This window comes from Ambystoma mexicanum, chromosome 2q, assembly GCF_040938575.1.
Source record: "Ambystoma mexicanum isolate Mex_15411 chromosome 2q, UKY_AmexF1_1, whole genome shotgun sequence".
Classification (NCBI taxonomy): domain Eukaryota; kingdom Metazoa; phylum Chordata; class Amphibia; order Caudata; family Ambystomatidae; genus Ambystoma; species Ambystoma mexicanum.
In genome coordinates, this window is record NC_090924.1 from 290,068,565 (window position 1) to 290,080,783 (window position 12,219).

A 12,219-nucleotide genomic window follows, 5' to 3' on the forward strand; every position below is an offset into this window, starting at 1 on the left:
GGTAAGGGGTTAACCGCACCGGCATCCTTACCGGCACCGTTAATACCTTACCGCCACACTCGTAATGACCCCCTTAGTGACTAAGGGCCTGATCAGAGAATTAGTGGCCCGCAGAGCTGGGGGTGTCTGTAGAGTGAGAAGATATGCAGGGTTGGACATATGAGGATGGCAAGCAACTGTAGGTTAGGGGCAATCAAGGACAGAAGGCATTTTGAGGTGTAGGGCATCTGCTACTAGTTATTCTGTGGATTGGCAAACCTGAGGATTGGAAGAACACACACACTAGACATGCAGGCCCAAGGGTCAAGCAAAGTGAAAGTCATGTAGGGTATTTAAGGGCTAAGGGATTTGTGGGGCTGAGGAGCCTTTGAGGCTGGGGCTTTAGTTTCCTTCATTATTTGGAAGTCATACTAACAAATCAAATAAGGAATTCCCTACTTTTCCCAAACTATTTGTAATGATGAAGGTAGGTTTATCATGCATGAACATTTGCAGTTTGGTGGCATGCTCAAACTGAGACATTACATTGTTAGTGAACCATTACATTGCTTGGCTGGGACCAGCAAGCCTGCTACTGTCCCCCAGTGCCGTCATACTTCCAAGGCGAGCACGTTGTCCCTGAGCTATCCTCCTGTTTCTCCCAATGTCCATCCCACTCTTCTTCCCTCCCTATCATTCACCCTCTTTTCCTTCCGCCCTCCCTCGCTCCCTCATCCCTTTCCTACCTCCATTTGCCACTCTCTCACTTACTCCCACACTTATTCTGACAGATTGTCTTTTGGTGAGGGCAGGATAGCCTGAACATATTTGATTTTAGAAATAAAATAATGCAGGTGATTCTGTTTCTGAAATATAGATCTGCTAGTCAGTTCCCCCTTTGTTAACACTCTCCGCTGAAATTATATTTCACACATGTATCTTTGGTGTGGCCATCTCCTGACATCTCCAGCAAATGCCCTGAGTGGCAGCTGGGATGGTTCAAATGTGACATGTGCATTCCTGACAGCTTCTAGAACACACATTTCCAACAGGCAGATATAGCTTTTTAATTGTCTGATCCTCTGTTTCTAAACCTCATACTTGCATATCCTAGTCAGCATGGTAATACATTCAACTTCCATGTCAGGTTATGGCATGGTGGCTCCTGGAATCACATAGATATACATCTACAACATTTGGGTATTATATAAATGTCAACTTTGTGGGTTGTGCTTCTGTCATGGCATGGCTGGTGTGTACTAGACATTTGGCCTAGGTGTCTCCAAAACAAACATGTGGGACCTAGCCCAGGAAGCAGCTTCTTGGACCCCCTAAAGAAGGCTGACAGATTCCTTCAAGCACAGGATTCCCGTGGAATCACTGTGGGTATGACTTCAGTAGGCAAAGAACACTTGTTACAATAGCTTGGAATGGAACCCCGACGACAGACTTGCTTTTCAGCAGTCAACCGTTGCATTTTACCTTTATAAGGGGTGAAACCCTGCCCTTAGTTGATTCATCTTGTGATTTAAAAACAAGAAGGATTCACCTGGATCTCTTTTGGCGATACAGTCTATTCCAAACTACTCTGCCGTAGACAGGAAGACAGAAGCTACCAAGGAAATTGAAACCTCATCTCCCTAACCACATCAGGGTAACATTAGGAGTGACACTGTTATGGACCATGGTCTCTCTGCTGCCTTTGCTTTGGAATCAGGATCCTGCTCACTAGAGGTGAAGAATGCCAGTAGGTGCCAGGCAAACATCCTGGATTGGAAGTGCAGAAACAAAGGAACTCACTGAACTTTGAATCACTTATCTGTTTCTTTGAGCTGTCTCGACACAGAATTGACACAGTGAACTGATTACAGCTGGGACTCGATGGCCGGCTCGCTGCTGTGGAAACACCCAACTCACTGCATCCTGAGTGCTGACTTGATCTTATTTTTTGCCTTTCAAAGACATATTTTTGAATCTTAAGATTGATGTTTATGTTCCTATTTTCTCCTAATGTTGCTTGGACATTACTCTATTTTTGAACAACAGTATTGTTTGTATTCCAAAGGTATCAGCTCACACCCCTCCTATAGAGCATAACCTGCCCTCGGCCTGCCCTACCCTAATAGGTGAAGGCGGTATACCAGTAAGACTATGCCTGTTTCACTGCCTGTTTGTGCTTGTGATCACTGCTGGTTTAGTAGTAGTGCGGGGCTGAGTAGGGATTTTAGAGACTGTTCACCCCTGTAATCCTACAAAAAGGAGCTACTTCGTCACTCCCATTGAATGATTCACCCACTAACTAAATAATTAACTCACTGAGACACTTGCTCTTTAATACACCCACTCCCTCACCCATCACTTGCACACTAAATGCAGTTTAAAAAAAATAGAACACAATATAGCAAATAACATAGTTATGGCTTCAGGACTCACTACCCAAAATACAAAAAAGCACAAAAAACATGATCATTTAGGCAATATGACCCGAGGAGGGAGGACATTACCAGTCGGGTAATGCCCCATGGGCCATATTTAGGAGCCCAAGTGAAGCAAGGGCTTTGGAGCCCTGGGGCATTACCCAACTGGTAATGGCCCCCCTCCAAGGGTCATATTGACATGAGTTCCCCGCATGTTTTACCGGGGTACTATGCAATTTTTCTGAAGTCAAGAAAGAAAAAGCAAAAAAATGAATGGCCCCTGGGGTCGAGGAGAAGGAACTACATGTAGTCCCTTCTCCCTTTCCATGGCGGCCTTTAAAACCAATGCAAAAAAAAGTAAATAAATAAAATGGCCACCATGGAAAGGGCGAAGGAACTACATGCAGTCCTTTCTCCCTTTCCATGCGGGCCAGTCGCGTTAGGCACTCTGGATGCTGCTGAGGCTTTCAGCCTTCTCTGGCAGGTAAAGCCTGGGCAAGGGCCAATGAGTTTGCGTTTTACAAGCTCATTGATCCTCGCAAGCAAACTCATTACATTAACACTTGTATTAACCTATTGGACAAAATATTTTTCCTTGCTAGCCTTCCATATGTGCTGAAGAGGTCCAGGGTACTCCTTGCTGGAGCAGTAACAAGCAGTAACAAACATTGACAAAGCATATAGGTCTGGGTTTGCAAGTTGCAAACTCATCAATTGCCCAGCTACCATCATAATATTCAGATGGCAGCCTGAAATGCCTATGTTCAGCAATCAATGCCCCTGATAAAGTAACCACATGCCTATAAAGAGGTGAATCTTAACATTCATTTTTAAAATAGTGTAGAATTCTTCATAGCAGAGATGGCAGAGAGAGAAGTGGAAATCTGACCAGCTGTAGTGCATGTGCAAAAATGAGCTAAATAATATGGCGCCAGTGCACGGCCATTTTGAACATTCACTTCCACACCACAATGAAAGTCGACGCTTCAGCGGCTCAGTTAGGAGGCAAATATGATTTTGGCAGCAGTTGAAATATTTTAGTGCATAGTAGATTAGTTCACTGTGCAGGATACTTTGCACATTGTTCGCTCAAAGACGAGCTGGGAGGGGAGTCAGAGATGTTCAGGTGCATTGATACGGGGTGCTGAGAAGGAGAGCGTGGGAGACCAGCTGGGTTTTTCCACTGTCTGGATTTTTCCACTCTTGCCTACAATACTTGCTGTTTGTCCTTCTGCTGGAGGCAGTCAGTAACATATGAGGCTCAGGGATCTGTTCCCCTTAAGAAGACAGGTATCCCAATGAGGAGACAGAGAACTGGAACCCCAGTGTGATGAAATCTCGCTGAGAGGGCGGACGCTCCGCTCATGACACAGTTAGTAAAACAAATATCTCTCTGCCTACCTGCCTTTTGACTGGGTGGTGTTGCCGAGGCTGAGATGAAGCTTTGTCCTAAAACCGCCCTAACGGTGATGTATACTTGTTGGGTTTGTTTTTGTTCATTTATCTATGTATAACCAGTTGCAGTTATTTTTATAGTTTTATGCATGCCTACTCCATTAATGCTTATGTTGACGCCAGCTTTAAAGATGAAACCAAACAAAGCATTTGAAATGTTGATGTACTGGGAAATGCTACCTGGGACTCTAGCTCCTTATCGAGCAACACAAGAGTATGCAATGGTTGATTTTCATGCTATGGAAGTGATCAGACTTGGGATTCAGTGTTATTGACACAGTAATTGGAGTACAAATTCCATCAGAACATATGGGATTGATTGGCTCTAGATGTGGGTTAGCATTGAGAGGGATCCAGGCACTGGGAGAGATTGTGGATGCAGATTATCAGGGACAAATAAAGGTAATTCTGATCAATAGTGAAGAGAGAATTTTACCAAATCGTAAAGAGTGGCAAAACTGATTATTTTCCCCGTAAAATTATCCATGGTAAAAAAAAGAGAGCCGCCCAGAGTGGTAACTACACGTGGGGACATAGGTTTGGCTCATCAGACAAAATGGTTTCAGGACCAAACGTTTGGAAACCTAGTGGCCCGCTGGTTCCAGCAGATGTGATTGCGGCAGGAGAGGATCAGGTTCTAGTGATGGAACCGGGAAAGAAGAAAGGGAGCCACATTCCTGCAGACAAATGTTATTTATGTGAGTGATGTACTTCACTGTAATCTTGGATTTTGTTTTTTTAAATGTCCAGACCCTGTTTGTGATGTGTGTGCTTTTGGATTTGTGTGGAGTCCGTTCGTGAGGGTCCGGTGACATGCGAAAAATGTGGTGAATGTCTCCATTGTACAACTGACTCAGAAGATCTGAATGACGACTGACAGCTTTGATGTTGCTGTGTTGCCTAACACCGATCCGGCTACATTGTACAGTAGTTTGTCGAGAAAACGACATGAATATCGGCATGATATTTTGCCTTCTTACGCAACTTTCATGTCTTTTGTGCGGCATGGCTATGCTGTGACTGTCAAGCAACCTGAGAATATTTGGGCTTTTCTAGCATATCCTGTTTTGAACATCTCACGCTTTTGCCTGCATAGTGCTTTCAACTTGATTTCAACAAGTCTTGTGACCATACCAATGCCGGCACCTGTGCTGTGGCACTTTTTCAAAGTGTTGCATAATGATTTTCTAGTGTAGGATTCGTATGTGATTTCTTTTTCTTTTTTCTTTTTTTGTCTTGATACTGATTGCATGTGGAGGAATATAATGTGCATTGTCACCTATGACATTGCTCCAGCCGATGTGTCTTTTATTATGTCTTGTGATACTTGTCACGTTGACAAATGCCAGCAATTGAACTTGATGATTGGAGTGACCTCGACTGACTTTGAGAAGCGTTTATGTGCACTCTCTGACAGCGCATGCTCTAGGGTTTCGAATTCAATGTTGTCTTCGACATGTGAAACTTCCAACAGGTTAGCTTTTTTCCTGTGGTAACTTTACTTCAATCTACATTCCTGAGAATATTTATGGTGGAACTTGTGTTTTGACACAGCTCGGTTTGATGATGTTTCCTTTACAACCTGCGATTCATTGTACTTCACGTTCCGTTCATAATATTGGCCTATCGCAGGATTGCGTTTCTAATGTGCATTTGTTATCAGAACCTGAGGTTTTAGCACTTGCGTTTTCCTAGGTGGGTGTATGGGGGTTAGCTGGTGGTAGTTATAAATCCTTCATTAGATTAGATTGTGTAATGGTTAAGGTGGTTAATGAAACCTCTCAGGCGTTGACAGAGCTGCTTTTAGATGCTATTAAGATAAAGTATCTTTAATGTATTTGCCCTTTCTGGATAACACGTGTTTCGACACACCAATGTCTTTTTCAAATCAGGGCTAAATCAAAAATAAGTATATCGTTCATGTGGTTGAGTTCACAGAATAGGCATATGTTAACCATTAATAATGTGAACATAAATCATATACAACTACAAAGCATAATGAATACAAATGAAATAAAATAATCACCATGTGATAAGTTCACAGAAAAATAGGAGGGGGCATAGTAGGAGGTTGAAGGTAATTACAAAAAACAAAAACCACATTTAGTAGATATTTGAAAAAACAAAAATTATATATGACGATCATACCGCCAAAGTACAGGTGATGGGCCTTACCTATATTCCAAGTCTAATTTTTACATTTAATGGAAGCATGAACAGTCACGGGTTGAATCCCCCTGTGGAAAATAGTGCCAAAAAGCCCCAAATTGGGAATCAGTGTAGTTCCATGTAGTTTGAATCCTAGTATCTTATATTTGGGTTAGGCAAGCAATGATATCACTCTTCGTTGCATGACTAAGGTGCACATTTTCCTGCTGCGGAATTAGCCCTGTAAAAGGGGAGGGGGCTTCATTGATAGCCACACTGTTCTATGCACTAGGCTGGAGAATGCCCTCAATAATTGTGTTTCAAGCAAATAACATATAGCTGATAAACTTGGATTACAGGATACAGGACTTAACATTAGACCGAGGCACTGTAAAGATGCCTCACAGCATGATTTTCCCTAGAAAAAAATTCACATTTTATTAACTTGCCTAATAGCCACATAGGCTGACAGCACATTGCAAACTACATGTTCCCAGGAACATTTGGGGAGAAAGGAACAGCCTTTTATATTTTCGAGGTCAGGAAGAGATTCTCATGGGTGCCGGGGAAAGGCAGTGAATGCACAAACATTTTAAAATTGAACATATTAGTTTAATGAAACTGCTCTACTGAAAGTTTCAAAAGATACCATGGTGGTTTCAAATTGCCCCTTTGTGCATCTTAGCCTGGTAAGAGGTTTGAAGAGTTAATAAGAAGCAAGATTAAAACAGTAACTTGTCAATGGTTCAGTGCAGTGTCATGATCGGTTGTATTGCCATGAGAAATGGATGTAGTTGACTGGAAGCAGATGAAGATAAATCTGCTGGTCATCTCAAATGTCTCAATGTTTTGGCACTATGATGTGGGAATTTTGGGTTGGACTGTGATGTCACAGAGGTGGTCAAGGGTGGTGTGGCAAGGTTCGGAGGACACAATAATTTCAGGATAATAGATGTCTGACTATTGCGGAATTGTGTAGCACCAACAATCAGCCTCACATGGAGGACTAACCTATGTTACAATGTGTTTTGATGCTAATTAGTTTGTATGATTATAAAAGCTTTTGTTTTTGGGGTGTATCTTTGACAGTGCCGTTCATGCTGTTCTGTTCTGAATTATGTGTGAATCTTGCTTTCCCAGCTGTGAATGGACTCAGAATAAATTGTGTTACTTCTTGCTCGGTTTACACTCCCTTTTGGATTACTTTTAGGAGGCCGTGCAGAAGCCGAGTTTTGAAGGTCTACCTGGTCGAAACGCTCCCTGCGCTGGTAAGGGGGTACTTGCCTTTAAAGGAAGAATCTGAGGTCGAGAAGACTCGAGAATCTCCGTAGAAGGATATGTGAGTGTACCCGTGCATGAACGCGCAAGGGGGAGGGATTATTTTTTACGGTGTATAGGATGCACCCTTAAGAGTTGGAGGGTGATTGACCACAGTAGTAGTAGAAGATTTTAGGTCCACTTACCCGATAGGGAGTGAGTGGGTGGTGTCACATCTGCGTTAAAGCAGATGGTTTCATAGTAAGTGTTGGACCTTGTTAGACAAGAGTTGGTCAAAGTGCAGGCAATTGGTAAAGTTGTGTCATTTTCTATTTACGGGTTAAGGAGTTTTGAAGTTGTGAAGAGAAGGAGAGCGGGCATATGCATTGGTGTTTTGTTGAAACAGTAAAGTGAAGTTATTGTGTTTTATGTTTATTGTGGCTGTGGAAGTCGCGGAAGTGCCAGAGCCAAACTAATATGTAAATATTGGAGGAGCTGTGTAGCATGTGCAGGGGGTGCGGTTGAATGGAGGGAGGAGCAACCAAATCCTACGTACATTAATATAGGGCATTTTTGTTAAGGTGGCAGGCAGGTGGAGATGACCAGTTGTGTATCAACTGAAATTAACTGGACGGGCCTGTGGAGAGGGCCATTGCGTGTAAGCATTGTGAAAAAGCAGGGCATGAGGAGAAAGCCAGTGTGAATGAAATAGTGTGAACAAGTAAGACGGTAAGGATAAGAGGAGTGATTCAGTGTGAGTGAGTAAGTGAGTGAGTGAGTGAGTGAGTGAGTGAGTGAGTGAAAGTATTTTGAGAGATTAGTAAGGGGGCCCAGGAATAGAAGAGGGAGAAACCATTACTCTAAAAATTGGGAAAAGGGTGCAATATTATCCTCCTATTATATGGACTCACCCCTTGATCGGGTGTGCAAAGAACTGCCCCAATATTGTGATAACATAGTAAAATATCACTTTCTGTGGATGAATAACACAGTGGGAAAATGTTATCAGGAAGGTCCCTGAGAAGGAATATTTCAAAAGGATATAATTGACAGTCTGTATTCATATCTGTTAGCAAAATATAAAGGTGCAAAGCTTAAAAAGAGTTACGAAGAAACTAAAGTAGAGAAAAAGAAGGGAGAAGGAGAAGAGGCGAAAGCTAGTGTTCCAACCCCCCCTATGGATCGTTTCCATTGTTAAAGCCAGCTGCAGGATATACAAATCCTAGGTGGGCACCTCCAGATAGGGAGAAGGCAAATAAAAATAAGGCAAAACCAGAACCTTAATCAAAGGATAAGACAGTGAAAGGGAATACAAAATATTAGCGGACATTAAGGAAAGACACAATAGCAACTGGACTCAATCTTTAGAGATGTTGAAAAGGTAATGTAGAGAGAGATAGAGAAAAAAGGGAAGGAACGGGGGAAAGGACCAGCAGGGATGGACAGCAGGACGTATAACATTTAAAATTGATAACTGGGTACAGGACATGGAAGAAGACGATGGAGACACAGCAGAAAGTGATAATACTGCATGAGACTGGGAGGACAGCAGTGACAATGGCAGTTGGAATGATGAATTAGATCCTTGCATTTTAACAAATGTAGGTAGAGGAAGGAGGCAAAAAGGAGAGGGAGAAGAGGAAACAGAGGAACAAACAGAGTATTGGGGAAATAGGCTTTGAAGCAGGAAAGCAAAGATGACAGTAGCAAAAAGACCACAATGGGAGGGTAAGCCAAGAGCACAAACTCAGTTGCCCCTTCTACTGAAGGCAAAAGGGGAAGTACATTACGTGCCCTGCCAGATGATGGATAGGGATAATTTTCTATATAGTTTACCTTCACTAATGGCAGGGACCAGCAAATGGATATATGTATTCAGAAGGAAAGAGCAGGGATCCCACTGGCCATAGGGGACATCAAGAGTTTGTTGCCAGTCTTGGTAGGGGAAAAAGGTGACAAGATATGGCAGCAAGAAGGGTATACAGATGTACAATTAAGCACCAATATACATGACAGGCACCTTTTAACAAGCACACGTGTCGAAAGCTTTGAAAGAGATGCATCCAGTTACGTCAGATATGGGATCAATATTAGCACACAAAATTAAGCCAGAGGAGGACCCTGTCGAATACATACAATCAATACAAGACATGTGGACAGAAGAGAAGAAACAGTCATGGGACAATAAAATACCTTTATTGTATCACATTCTAGTGAGGGGCCTCCCAAAAGATTTGCAGGCTTCTATAGAAAAGATAGTAGGGATAGAAGCAAAAGGATGGCCTGAGATACAGGAGACTTGTGTACATTATTGTAAAAGAAAACAGGAAAAAGACAAGGAGGCAGTAGACAACACAGTAAACACAGAAAATAAACTTGTGCATAAAAAACAGGCCAAAATAAAACGGAAGGGACAGTGCTCACAGGACCAGTTAGACTTCCACCCGCCCAACAAGGGGGGCTTCCAATAACAGCAGTAGCACAGCAAGGGGGATATACACAACATATAACCCACAACAGCTGCAACAGCAGCCCAGATTTATAAATGCACAACAGTCTGTATTTGCATGCGCAGGAGGAGTAAAGCAGTAGATTGGACAATATCAGACGGGAATGGGTTATTATCCAAGGGGAAAGGGGATTTGGATATAGGGGTATGGGGCGCCCGTTTGGAGGACAGTGTTTTGTATGCAGACATTTTGGTCACTATGCCTAAACATGCCCACTCATTCAACAAACAGGACAACAAGGACGAGAGAAGCCACTGCAGCAATACGTACAGACATCCACACAACCTCAACACATTCAAATGATACCAGTGCAACAGATGCAACTGTAGCCTACACCAACACAGGGTCAAGTTTCAGCCCAAGGGGGAATGATAGCTGGATCACAGGGTAGCGTAAGTGTGTTGCAGGCACCAGCGCAGACAGATGCGCAAGAGAAGGTAACAATATTGAGACAGAATGAGGTACCCCATTATACCAGTGTCACAGTGATGGGTGGAAATCCATTCACATCTTCAGTCAGTACATTTTCCCAAAAGAGGTGCACACGGGAAGTACCAGTGTATCCTGTCCTTGCAGTAACCGAAGACCCAGAAGAGGAGCCTGACAGCAGTAAAAGACGCAGAGTTGTTCACCACAAAAGATGAAGAGGAGGGAGAGATAGTGTTTCAGTTGAGCATACCCTGTCCAGTAGAGATAAAGGGAAGAGCAGTGCCCCAGATGACGCAACTGGTGAAAAAGGAGAAAAAATACATGCAGGAGGGTTTGGAAACAGTTCCAAAGAATCTATGGACCAAAGGATCACATGATGTGGGAATACTGAAGGGGGTGGGATCAGTGTGTAAAAGGACAAAAGAAAGGAGCACTGCTGCCATGAGGACAGCAATACCCCCTCTACGAGAAGCAGATGAAGGCATATATGAGACACTGAATGCCTTATGGCAGCAAGGTATCATTCAGGAATCAACATCACCATGCAATACAGTGACCTATCCGATAAACAAATCAAAGGGTGGGCCTTGGAGATTCATACAGGATCTGTGCCCTCTCAAGCACATCATCAAAGCAGAATTTCCACAAGTTACAAATCCTGCAACAATATTTTGCAGCATCCCAGCAGAGGCACGCTACATCACAGTAGTGGATTTGAATAAGACTTCTTCTCCACTGCCCTGCATCCAGACTCCAGGTATCTCACAGTGTTTACGTATCGCGGGACCAGATTTTAACCCATGAGAATGGGTACTGTGAGGGACCCAGCATATTTAACAGAATAATACAAATGGATTTGAGCAATTTGCAAGTAGCAAATACAGTAATACAATATGTGGATGACCCTTTACTGTGTAGCACAACAGAAGATGAGTGCAGGGAGGTGTCAAGGAGTTCCCCCCTTCTCACCTGAGTTCGATCCTTGCTGGATTTCTTGGTCGATGCCTTCTTGCGGACGGATCGGGTCTTGAATAAGGCTGCACGAGTCTATTCCGACTCCAGCGTGCGTTCAAAGTTCTGGGATGCAAAGATCCAGGAATCCGGGAAATTTTCAGGGTGTGCTACTCAGCACACAAGTCCAGGAATCAAGAAAGGAAGGAAAGGGACTAGGAATGGGGTTGGCTGGGAAAGAACCAAGGAAAGCAATACCACGAGCTATGGAGCACACGTCTGGTCGCTACTTCGCAATAGCATTGAGATGCGCAGAGCCGCGGGAGGTGTCGTCTATAAATAGAACACGCCAAGGTGTAGAGCGAGGGAGGTATTTCACAGTGGACGGCCATGTTGGGAGTACCAGGGAGTCTAAGTCCCATTGAGACAAGGACCAAGAAGTCCAAAAGGGGCGTCTTCTGTAGGTCATGACAGCATGCCTCCTCCGAAGTCCCGTTCCTCTGGGTTTGCCCGGTTGTATATGGTGAAATCTTCTGAGTAGTCGAGGAGCCTTGAGATTAGAAAGTGGTTCCCAGGTTCTTTCACTAGGAGGATATCCTTTCTATTCAACCAGGTATTGAAGCTGACCCCGTTTATACCTGGAGTCACATATTCGGGATACTTCATATTCCAATTGGTTGTCGACCAGCAGAGGAGGATGTCGGCAGGATTTCCATGAGGATTAGGTGTAGGGTTTTAATAAGGATGTGTGAAATACTGGGTGAATCTTCTTCTAGGAGTCTGGCAGTCTGATCCGGTATGAAACTGGATTGATAATTTCCTTGATGAGAAATGGACCATAGTACCGAGGGGCCAACTTGTTTGGCCGTAGATGTCAGGGTAGTAATTTCGAGGACAACCAGACTTGATCACCAATTGCATAAGAAGGGCCTGGTCTTCTTTTGGAATCCACATACCTCTTATTCAGTGTTCTGGCCTTCTCTAAGTTTTCTTTGGCCTCCTGGTTTACGTTGATGAGGGTTTCTATCCAGGAGTCGACAGTAGGTACTGGTGTAGGATAAGGGAGAACAGAG